Source organism: Dipteris shenzhenensis, chromosome 25, assembly GCF_047967505.1.
Source record: "Dipteris shenzhenensis isolate YYH24624 ecotype China chromosome 25, Dip_SZ_1.0, whole genome shotgun sequence".
Taxonomy (NCBI): Eukaryota; Viridiplantae; Streptophyta; class Polypodiopsida; order Gleicheniales; family Dipteridaceae; genus Dipteris; species Dipteris shenzhenensis.
Genome location: NC_141620.1, coordinates 32,401,302 through 32,413,479, shown reverse-complemented (window position 1 = coordinate 32,413,479; position 12,178 = coordinate 32,401,302).

The following is a 12,178-nucleotide window of genomic DNA, read 5'->3' as shown; positions in this document are numbered from 1 at the left end:
AGAAGAGTTTTGTTGCATGAGAACATCACCAAGCCCTCTCATATTTGTGAGGATGAAAAATGGTTTAGAGAAATCTGGGTGACGTAACAATGTGTCCTCTTGAAATAAAGCTCGAATCATGTCGAAAGCCGTCTGATGCTTAGGAAACCAATGAATCGATCGAGAAGATTGGAGGAGCCTACACAAAGGAACTGTGAGAGCCACCAACTGAGGGATTGTTCACCCTGTGTCAACATGGACTTAAGTAGCACAGAATGTGAGTGTAGAGTAGCAGCAAAGCTCTGCTTGTACTTGCATAAGGCTAGGAATAATCTCTCCAAGGAATCCAACATGCATGTTCTACATATGATTCTTACATGCAGTTTCTACATGCAACTCCTACATGCATGTTCTACATGCAAGTCCTACATGCAACTCCTACATGCATGTTCTACATGCAAGTCCTACATGCAACTTCTACATGCAACTCCTACATTCATGTTCTACATGCAAGTCCAACATGCATTTCTACATGCAAGTCCTACATGCAGCTTCTATATGCAAGTTATACATGTAGAGAGGGAATGTCTTATAATTCCTACATGTAGAGAGAGAAGCTCTCCAACTTGTATAAATAACCCATAATGGAATTAAGCCCAGGCTCTTCAGGGCATTGTGTTGAGTTCTACTTTGGTATTCCAAGCAATTCTCTCCAAATGTCCATGCTCCCTTGCACTCCACGTCCAAAAGCATGTCCTAACCTTGCATCCTACTCCCCTCTCCGCCAACCTTGCAACCCCTCCTGTCCCTTTCCTTCTCCCTTCTCCTCCCCCCTTCTCCTCCCTTCTCCTCCCTCTCCTCTCTTCTTCTCCCTTCTCCTCCTCCCCATTACTCTTACACCTTCTTCCTCTCCTACTCCTATGCTGTTGAGATATGGTGGCATGTGCACATGAATTAGAGGCTAAGGTATGATATTGGAAAGAATTAAAGTAGCCACCCTAGGATGTGGACTACGTGATGTGGAGATGTGGATCAAGGATATCCACAAGGAGAGATGTGGATTAGAGGATCCCACAGGTGTTGACTATTCTAAGGGCACTCTCTATATAAGAGGCCTATCATGTCTTGTTGAACACACATTGCAAGAGATACAGATTTGCTATCTCCCTCTCATGTCTTATTTAGTGTACTTTGAGCCTCCATAGTTCTTATGATCATCTAGTTGCACTAGCTTTAGCATGATCTTACATTCTTTGACATGGTATCAGAGCAGGTTTAGCTAAGCCTAGATTAGTTTTAGGGTAATTGAGAGTCCTTTGTGAGCATTCTTCTTGATACATTCATAAGAGTTATCATTTCCATTCTTGTGAGAAAGAGATCTTAGAGTCCATTGTATCCTTAAGGAGAGAGAGAGACAAGTCTATCCTATCCTAGTTTGAGAGAGAAAGGTTACTCTTCAAGTCTTTACACCTCCTTCTAGCTCAGGCCTTGCCTGGCAACAAGCTATGCACTACAATTACAACTGTCTTTTGGATTGTATCACTTTTTGCAACTATGAATCAATCACCATTGATCATAGTTTTTTAACTTACAAGCTGCGGTCCCCGACCACCAGAGGACTAGCAAAAAGCAAAGAGCCAAGCCAATTAGATGAAGGCATAGAGGAGAGAGTTGGCAAGCTTGCGAAAGGCTTCAAAGGAGAATAAGGAAGCCGCAACAAGCAGAGCAACCCACGCAGCATCTACCTACCAACTAAGCAACCACGCCATAAAAATCTATGTCGCCAACAACAACGAGTCTATAGCTCCGATGACAAACTACTCTGCCGCTCCTAGTGGCTGTTGAAGGCACCTAGCAAGCGGCTGAGCGACGATGACATCGTCTTCCTATATAAGCTGAGGGGTAGAGCATGGCCACAATGACCTATGGAGAAGTGTTGGGAGACCTGAGTCACCTAAAGGCGATGAGCGGCTGTGTCTACAGGTAACCACTCAGCTGCAAAAGAGAGAGATGATGATGAGAAAGAGCTCGCAGAATGACAAACCAATCCTCCCTTTGGTTTCAAGCTCAATCCCACCAATGATTTGCAAAGGTTAGCTTCCTTCCTCCACCTTTCATCAGCCGTGTCCCAAGCACTAAAAGCCTCCTACAACGAGCCTTGCAGTAGCCACCTCCGTTAACAATGCTCAGCATACACTCTAACTTTATCTACCCTCCTGCACTACTGACTGCGGACATCGCTCCAATGCACCTACACAGCTCCTCAAACATGCATGCACAGACAACCACCGATGGACGGCTATCGCTCCAAACCACCTGCGCAACAACTAATCAGTCTTCTATGGTCTGCTTCCTCTGCTCCAACCGACTCCAGCAGCACTAATGAACACTTGCTCCACGGAGCCTCTAAGCCTCCTCAATGACCTGCTTTGGCTCCAAGCCTCCTAAACGACCTCCATGCATGGGATTAAGACAACAACTCCTCACGGTCAGAGAAAAGCCGACAGAGATCGTGCGCCATCATCCTTCTTCGCATTGCCATCGTCAAAGCTCCCCACAGCGTTGTAGAGAAAGCTTCAAAGTTTTTCTTTTTTCTAAGGATTGAACCTTAGGCCACGTGGCAGTCCCTTGACAGGACATGTGGTAGATAAGGTTGGGTATGGGTGTGGTTAAGTTAAACCTTGGTTAAGTTTATGGCTGCTTGGTTTAGTTGGACCATGGTTAAGTTTATCTAGCCCTGGGTTAACTTAGTTGAGTTAAAAGTTTGCCACATGGCATAAGGCTACCTAAGCACATAGCCCCTGCCAAGCACAGTTTGGAATTCAACATATGAATCCCTGTGCCACATCATCAATGGCCCTTTTTTAATCAAAACTTCGACAAGCTGTAACTTCCAATCCAGGAAGAATTTGCACATGCTCCAAAAAGGAAAAGTCATCTTTTCAAGCTCTACGTGCTTGTTAGATGCATACAATTAGACACTACCAATATTGAAAGAAATAAATTGGTAAGACCTTTGCAACAAATGAAAAAGTGACGCATGAATGTCAAGCTTGCCAAAAGCACAAGTGCATGAGATGACCATATCACAAAACATGGAATCCACACATAAAGCATCAAGGCACATCGAAGAACAAATCATCATGCATCAAGCTACATCAAGCATAGAAGACAACGACATTGACAATAGGTAAAAACCTTACCACCTTTAGCCCACACGTTTGTAAATCAAGCCTAACCACTTGCAAGTAGCCATGTAAGCACTCAGGTGAGGTATTGACATGTAAAGGCCACACTCGACCACCTTAAGTAGCAATGCATGCACTAAGGGGAGGTGATGGAATGTAAACTCACATCTGATCACCTTGCAGTAGCCAATGGATCATGGCATCGAGGGGAGATATTGAGATATGGTGGCATGTGCATATGAATTAAAGGCTAAGGTATGGTATAGGAAAGAATTGAAGTAGCCACCCTAGGATGTGGACTACATGATGTGGAGATGTGGATCAAGGATATCCACAAGGAGAGATGTGGATTGATCAGAGGATCCCATAGGTGTTGACTATTCTAAGGGCACTCTCTATATAAGAGGCCTATCATGTATTGTTGAACACACATTGCAAGAGATACAGATTTGCTATCTCCCTCTCATGTCTTATTCAGTGTACTTTGAGCCTCCATAGTTCTTATGCTCATCTAGTTGCACTAGGTTTAGCACGATCTTACATTCTTTGACATATGCTTCTCCTAAACCCTTCTCCCTTAGATTAGTCCCTCAACCCTTGACCTCTATGATCTATGAGGGAGATGAGTTCTCCACCATGTACTCCACTATGAAGCTTGGATCCTCCTTCTAACCCTTAAACTCCTTCTCAACCCTAGAACCTCTCTAAACCCTAAACCCCTTCTGAACCTGGAAGCTCTTCTGAATATTGAAGCCCTTCTGAACGATGAACCTCCCTCTAACCGTTAAACTCTTTCTAAACCTTTCAAACCCCAATGGAGGAAAAATCCTTCATTACCCCAACCATGATAATGCATGTTCCTTTCATACAAACATGCACGATGTTTGTTTACCACACTTAAGTCTACGTCTCAATGGAATACGACCCGAGGTCCTAAGCCACACTTATACAACAAACGATGACATCAACATATCTATAGATGACAGAAATCCTTGAAACCCTACATACCTAGAACACCCTACTCTTCCTCCGAAAGCCATGGGAAAGAGCCAACGTTTGTCTTTTCCATGGCTTCCATAGGAAGAGCAAGGTGTTCTTAGTATGCAAGGCTTCGAGGTTTTTTATCACCTACAGATATATCGGTGTCATCATTTGTAGTATAAGTGTAGATTAGGACCTCGTGTTGTATTCCAGTGAGAGACTTAGGCTTAAGTGCGGTAAGAAAACATAGTGCATGCATGTGTGAAAGGAACATGCATCATCATGGTTGGGGTAATAAAGGCTTTTGCCTGCATTGGTAGGGGCTCATTGGTGGGGGATGAAAGCTTTAGAAAGAGTTTAAGGGTTAGAGGGAGGTTCAAGATTCAGAAGGGGTTTCAGGTTTTAGAAGATATTCCAGGGTTTATAGAGGTTCCACGGTTCAGAAGGAGTTCAAGGGCTAGAAGGAGGATCCAAGGTTTAGAGTACAGTACATGGCGAAGAACTCGTCTCCCTCATAGATCATGGAGGTCAAGGGTTGAGGGATTAATCTAAGGGAGAAGGTTTTAGGGGGAGCATAGGAATGGGAGAGGAAGAATGTGCAAGAGCATGGGGGAGGAGGAGAGGGAGGAGAAGGGAGGAGGAGAGGGAGAGGAGGAGTTGCAAGGTTGGAGGAGAGGGGAGAAGGAAGCAAGGTTAGGACATGGTTTTGGACGTGGAGTGCAAGGGAGCATGGACAATTGGAGACAATTGCTTGGAATACCAAAGTAGAACTCAACATAATGCCCCAAAGAGTTTGGGCTTCATTCCATTATGGGGTATTTATACAAGTTGGAGAGCTTCTCTCTCTACATTTAGGAATTGCAAGACATTTCCTCTGTACATGTAGAACTTGCATATAGAAGTTGCATGTAGGACTTGCATGTAGGAGTTGCATGTAAAACATGCATGTAGGACTTGCATGTAGAATGTGCATGTAGAACATGCTCAGAACATGCATGTAGGAGTCACATATAGGACTTGCATGTAGAACATGCATGTAGGAGTTGCATGTAGAAACTGCATGTAGGAATCGTATGTAGAACTTGCATGAAGAACAAGCATGTTGGATTCCTAAGAGAGATTATTCCTGGCCTTGTGCAAGTATAAGTAGAGATTTGCTGCCACTCTATACACACATTTTGTGCTACTTAAGTCCATGTTGGCATGTCAGGGTCAACATACTCCCAGATCCATTTTATTACCCGTCCTCGGGTTATGGCTTATTGTGATCATGGAGTTGGGATGCCATGCGTGTAACCCAATGGCGATGGAACTTCTGGCATGCTAGTTGATCATGTTGTAATGTCTTCACGCTGTACAATGTATGCTCTGTTTTTAGGAATCGTGTATCCACTTGAGGAGAGGTAGACGGTTGTGAATTTTAGAGGGAATCTCATTGTTGCTGAGGCTATAGACTCTGCCATTGAATCTTCTTGAAAAGAGGTTTTGTGGGGTCTCATTGCTGAGGCTATCAAATCTTTTTTATCTTTAGCATTTCTTGCTATCCTGTATTCATGTTGGATGGGATTTCAGCCAGATCATTGAACTTGTAGATGAGTTTGTATGCAAGTCCGATATTTGTGCATGAGGAGATGGCTGTGATGTTTGGTAGGGGTCTCGTTGCTGAGGCTGGAGACTCTATCATCGAATTGTCTTGAGATCTGGGATAGCTTCTTGTCCTACTTGGGAAGTCAGTGCATGCTTTGAGAGTGTGCCTATGCAAAATCGTCTGAGTGTACATGACCTATCGACTAGGTAGGGACTAACTGTATGCTTATTTGTGGGATTTCATAGGGAAACTAAGACTCAATCATCACTCCTAAGCCCAAGGCTGAAATAAATTAGGTCTACCTATACGTGCAAAAATGTACATATGCCAATAAGTGCATGTGTAACAAACTAGTAATACACTATTCAAAAATTTTGGACATGTGTAAAGTCCAATTTAAAAAATGGACTAAAAAAGCATCCAAAAAATATGAATACACTCGTATTGTTGTTTTTAAAGCTAGAACATGAATAGATGATCAATTCTCTTAGAAAGTTTGTGTACATATACACCTTCTTGGTGTAAAAATACACCTTCTTAGGAGGTGGAGAGAGAGAGAGATAGAGAAAGAACGAAAGAAAGTTAATTAAAGTCTTTGGAATACCGATGGGTCTATGAGACTATGAAAATGCTAATACAACGAGCTGTGGTAGTGGAGCTACTAAACCAACATCCATACTAATGCAAAATGCAAAAATGCAGAATGGCAATACTAAGTCCTAAGTACAACATAGTCATGTCAATGGTCAACTATATATCAATCTCAGCATCATCATCATCAACAACAGCTGGATATCAAGATGGATGAGGAAGTGGAGGCATGAAGTCGGCAATAGAGTGCTATTGACCACTTAAAGGTGCAGTCCTGGCATGTCTTGGTCATAGCTCTGCGTTTGACCAAGGCTTCTGTGACCCCCGTCAGTTGGGCTCTGACTCTAAACAAGGAAGGGATGTCCCCAAGTGTGATCTGTGTGTCGATCTTCTGCTTGAGCTGTCGGGTCCAGGGATGTTTTTATCGAAGGTATAGAAATATAGCATTATAATATACTGGCGAAATTTTTCATAAATTATTTTTAAAAGTTTCAAAGAATTGGTGAATTATATCTTTTGTTATAATTTTTGTTTCAAAACTTGGCTAAATATTCTAGGGCATTTAAAAAACTTTCAATTTTCACAAATATACTAAAAACTAGTTATATTGAAAACTCTGTCTTTTTCGTTTTACATAATTTCAAAATACATGAAATAGCTAGCATTTAAGATACTGTAGAGTATGCAAAACATAAAATTGTTTAAGGATAATGAATATCCTTCAAATCCAATGGGGGAAGAAAATTCTCAAAGTCTAGTTTAAATAGTCAAAAAAAGCTAATTATAGCCTTTTCTTTTACAGCTTGACTTCCAGAGTGCTAATGCTCTATCATACGGAAAGCTACTAACTGTTGAGAGTTCACGCTCAACATCATGTGATCATGTGTGCATAGCACCATCACGTGATCATATGTGCATAGCACTAACCTTATAGAGTGCTATAAAGGAAAGGGTTAGATCCCCTAACCCTAACCCTAAAAGGGTTTGTATATATTCTATTTTTTCAACTAATTCTAGTGTACAGTTAGTCATTTGTGGTGTGCTCTCTAGCTGTGCCCTCTCTCCTCATCTCCACTCTTCTCCTCTCCCCTCTTCATATTTTGTCATGGTATCAGAGCTCCCTTGTCTTCCGTTGAGACATTGAGTTTCTTGAGAGTGTGAGAGAGATTGTGAGATTGAGAGTTCTCTTGAGTGATTGTGAAATCCTTCCCTTCACTTCCGTTGAGAGAAATTTCCGTCATTGAGAGGAAATTTCCGTCCATTATTCTTTCTTTGAGTTCTTGAGTGATTTCATTCTTGAGAAAGAGAGTTCTCTTGTCTGAGAGAGAGAAAGATACATAGAGTTTTGGCTTGAGGGTTTGTACCTTTGAGAGGTCGAAAGACCCCGCCTCCTTCTTCACAAGGCCATTGACTCCATTTCAGAGATGACTTGGCTCCTTCAGCTACAGTAGCTCCAGCCTCGATGGGATAGCCACAACTCAAAGCCTCCTACGAGCCTCCAACGAATGCCCGCGACCTCTCTAGCATGCTTCGCAAGCAAGGAAGCAACTAAAGCGCACTACAACGAAAAGCTCTTGGCCATCGACAGCCAAGAGTTGCAGCCAGCTTCAACGCTTCCTCCAAGCGACTGCACGTAGCAAGAGCCATCGCTCCAGCAGCCACAGGCTGCATGTCCTGCAGCAAAGCCTCTCCATACGAGCTACCTCACAGGTTTTAGATCAGAAGGCGTCCTTCTCCAACAAAGCCTTGAAGGCTCCAAACGAACTCTGCCTCCACGCATTCTCGCTTCAAGCCTTGCCCGTCAAAACAACACGAAGACAGAGGTGAGCCCTCCGTCTTGGTCTTTTCCGAAGCGGGGCTGCCTCTCTGTCCTCTCTCTCTCAGCAGGAAGGTGCTCCGAAGAAGATTTTCTTTGATCGGTCAGCTGCTGCTTACAAATACATCCGACTCAAGCCCACGATCAATAATGCCGATATCATCGTAGTCCACGAGACCACATCGCGTTCAGGCATTTTGTCGAAAACTTGACGGACACCGAGCGACGCCTCCCACAACGCCTCGAATGGCGGCTTCTTCAACCTAGCTCCATTAACGGGCCGCCTCCATCGACGGAGAAGACGACGGAATCCAGAAGATTTCGTCCGAATCTTTCTAGATTTCGGCTTGCCACAGCGTGACACGTGGCCCGTGCGCCACGTCATCTTATCTGCCACGTCATCAGCCAGTCCTATCTGCCACGTCAGCAGCGCCACGTAAGTAGGCCACATCATCACCGACTGCCACGTCAGCACCGACTGCCACGTCACCTGCCACGTCATCAGTGACACATCATCAGCCACGTCACCTGCCACATCATCAGTGACACGTCATCAGGCCACGTCATCTGCCATGTCATCTGGCCACGTCATCTGTGCCACATCATCTGCTACGTCATCTGCCACGTCACTTGTGCCACGTCATCTGTGCCATGTCATCTGCCACGTCACTTGTGCCACGTCATCTGTGCCACGTCATCTGTGCCACGTCATCAGTGCCACGTCATCAGTGACACCTCAGCACTGCCACCTCAGCACAGAGCTTCACTGGCACACCTCTTGCTAAGCACAATGCCACATCATCACTGCATGTGACTCACAGTGACACATCATCATTGAGCACCATTTGCACTCCTTTTGCCCCTCCACCTAGATCAAGTCATATCTCTTGATCCAGGAAGAATTTGAGGGTGCTCCAAAAAGGAAAGTCGCTCGATTTTTCGTGCTCTATGCGCTCGTTACATCATGCACACATTTCGGCGCAAGTTACACTCACATTTGAGCCTCGCCGACAAAACCACTTCCTTCACGCACATTTGCCTCTACATCGACGCATCTGACCCAGCACTTAAAAAGAACAAAGGAAAAGGAATTATTTGCTGCTCTTTCATCGATCGACGGTTGGTTTAGATCTAGATCAGAGTAGACTAGATCGCCATAGAGGGGACGCTTTGAATTCCCCAAGTTGCCAATCTAAGCCATGCCCGAAATTCCTGACTAGTACCTACTCGGAGTCAGTCCATACGCTCACATCCGATTTCACATCATTACATTACCTGAAACCTTACGTTCATTAGTTCAGTGAGCAGACTTCAGAGTTCAGAGGCATTGCAGATTGATTCAGTGGGCAGATAGCACTTGATTTCACACACACATGCCACCATTGTAAAGCCTATTTGGCTCTCTCACGGCATCGTGCACATCATTTTTCAGCCTTGTAAAGCCTCTTGGCTATTCCCGGCATCATTGCCACAAGCCTTGTAACACAGGTCAGATCTTATTTACTGCAGTTCTATCTTCACCGACGGTACAGAGATTTCACTTGGCATCTTCAGTGTCTTTGCAGTTGATTCATACAGAGTTTTCCAGGACACGTTTTGAGTACATTGTTTGCACCATGTCAACTAGCAACCTCAATCTGGAGGCATCTGCTAAGTTAGACAACTCCAATTATGGTACATGGAAATACCGAATGGAGACCATTCTTGTGCTTCAGGACAAATGGGAGTATGTCGATGGATCCATACCTAGACCATTGGCCGATCCAGCCACCAGTAGCTCTACTCCATCTGTTGTCACAGCACCAGCAACGGGATCTACATCGGGATCTACATCTACACAAACAGTTTCCGCATCAGTAGCAGATCCTGCCATTGCCCGAGCTCAAGCAGAAATGGGATAAGAAAGACATGTATGCCTATCACCTGATCAAGCAGAATGTGCAAGATGTCATGCTAGGACAGCTCAACACAGTCAAGACATCAAAAGAAGCATGGGATATGTTCGCAGCTCTCTACGAGTCCAAGAACACATCCAGGATTCTCACCTTGAGAAACCAGATCAACCAGAGTTTCCGCAATAGCAATGAAACTGGTCATGCTTATGTACTCCGCATCAAAGACTACAACAATCAACTTGCAGCAGCAGGAGAGACTATGAATCCCGCAGAAATGGTTCAAGTAATCCTGAATGGACTAGGAGAAGGATATGAGAATCTGGTCCAGAGTATTGCCATCCAACGGCAAATTCCAACACTGGAAGAACTTCAGTCAGTTCTACTTGGTGAAGAACTCAGGACTCAGGCCATTCAAGCACGTAAAGGTCATTCTAATGATCAGGCATTCACCGCTTCAGACAGAAGCAGAGGCAAAGGCAGAAACAGAGGTAGATCATATCAGAAAAGTGGTCAAAATCAAAGTCAGAATCAGCATCAGCATCAGCAGCATCCTCAGCAACATCAAAATCAGCAAAGAGGAAATCATTCCAACCGAGGAAGATTCCAAGGACGAGGGAGTGCATCCACCAATGTGTCAAACATTCAATGCAACTATTGTCACAAGTTTGGACACTATGAAAGAGATTGCCGCAAGAAGCAGTATGACCAAGGCGGTCAATCCAGCAGTAATCGAGGGAATTCTCGAGGAAGAGGAAATCATCGTGGTGGACATTCTAGTCACAGTCATTTTGCAAATGAACATGGCAATATGTTTCTTGCAAGTGAGGAATTGCATCAGACTGATACAATGCACCTAGACACTGATTTCAATCCCAAAGAAGATTTCAGCTATCAAGTCGACCAAGTGGAACAGGATCCTTGGTACATAGACAGCGGTGCATCATCTCATATGACAAATCAAAACTATGCGAGGCAAACACAGATATACAATTTGTGATCAACTCGCACAAAACCGCATCATAATGCACGTCCTACATTACAAAAATAGACAAGGAGGGCAACGAAGTGGTAAAGTCGGCCATCGCACAAAGCATGGACAACAACACACATGCGAATGAGCATATATGCAAGGTGGGCAATGCAATGTTAAATACACAACACATTAGTGTGCAACAAGCATTATATCTTTGTCTATGACTACCATTGACAAGTGCAACGAGGGAATTCTCATACATAAACAGAAGCCCGCTCGATGAAAGAACACTCCTTCTGAAAAGGCGAAGGGAGTTGGAAACATTGGACCCTACAAGCACATTGGTCGGTGAGGGGATGCATATCACAATGGAAGAATGGTGCTAGAGGATGCATGAGCAAAGTTGGTATATAGAGTGTTATGCATAAGCTAGAAGCTTTCAACAATTTAGATTGCTTATTCAATTGATTTTGTTATGCTGCCAAGGAAGTGAGGCACTTATGCAACCTCAACCTACCCCTAAGAGTTAATGGAGGCATATAAGCTTGGATTTTTTTCTACAATGAAGGGATTATACAGTATATTTGTAATGGACACATGACTAGGCCAGCAAATTTTATACCAAATAAGATCTCTGCTTCCACAGTTCTAGGTTGGTTTATGAAGCTTGTTTTTAAGCTGCTCGCAATTCCCACATGTACCTGTGAAGTACACTTTGAATGTACACATGGCAGCCAGTCAAAGCTTCAAGTATTACAGCCTAAACCTAGATTCATATCCTCCTTTCAAACGACTGCAAATTCTAATAGCATGCAGAAAAGGCCATGTATCTCCTATTTTAGAATAAAGATAGAAGTATCCTAGGATTGAACAAAAAATCCTAGTGAGGGGAGGCAGCCTTCTTCACACCCCTTGTCGTAGTTATGGAATTACTGCTATGATGGAATTTTGATGGAGTTTAACATTAAAAATTATTGAGTAATTAATCTTAAGTGGAATTTAATTGAGAACTAATATGGCAATACACTAATTTGCACAACTCTCTATGATAAGGATCCTTACAGGGTGTAACATTCAGCCTTTAGATTAAAAGGGGGGCACTGAAACAGGGCTAACCTTGCTCCCAACTCTACTCTACCCTAAATGGTTGGTCTTGGAAGAAAATAC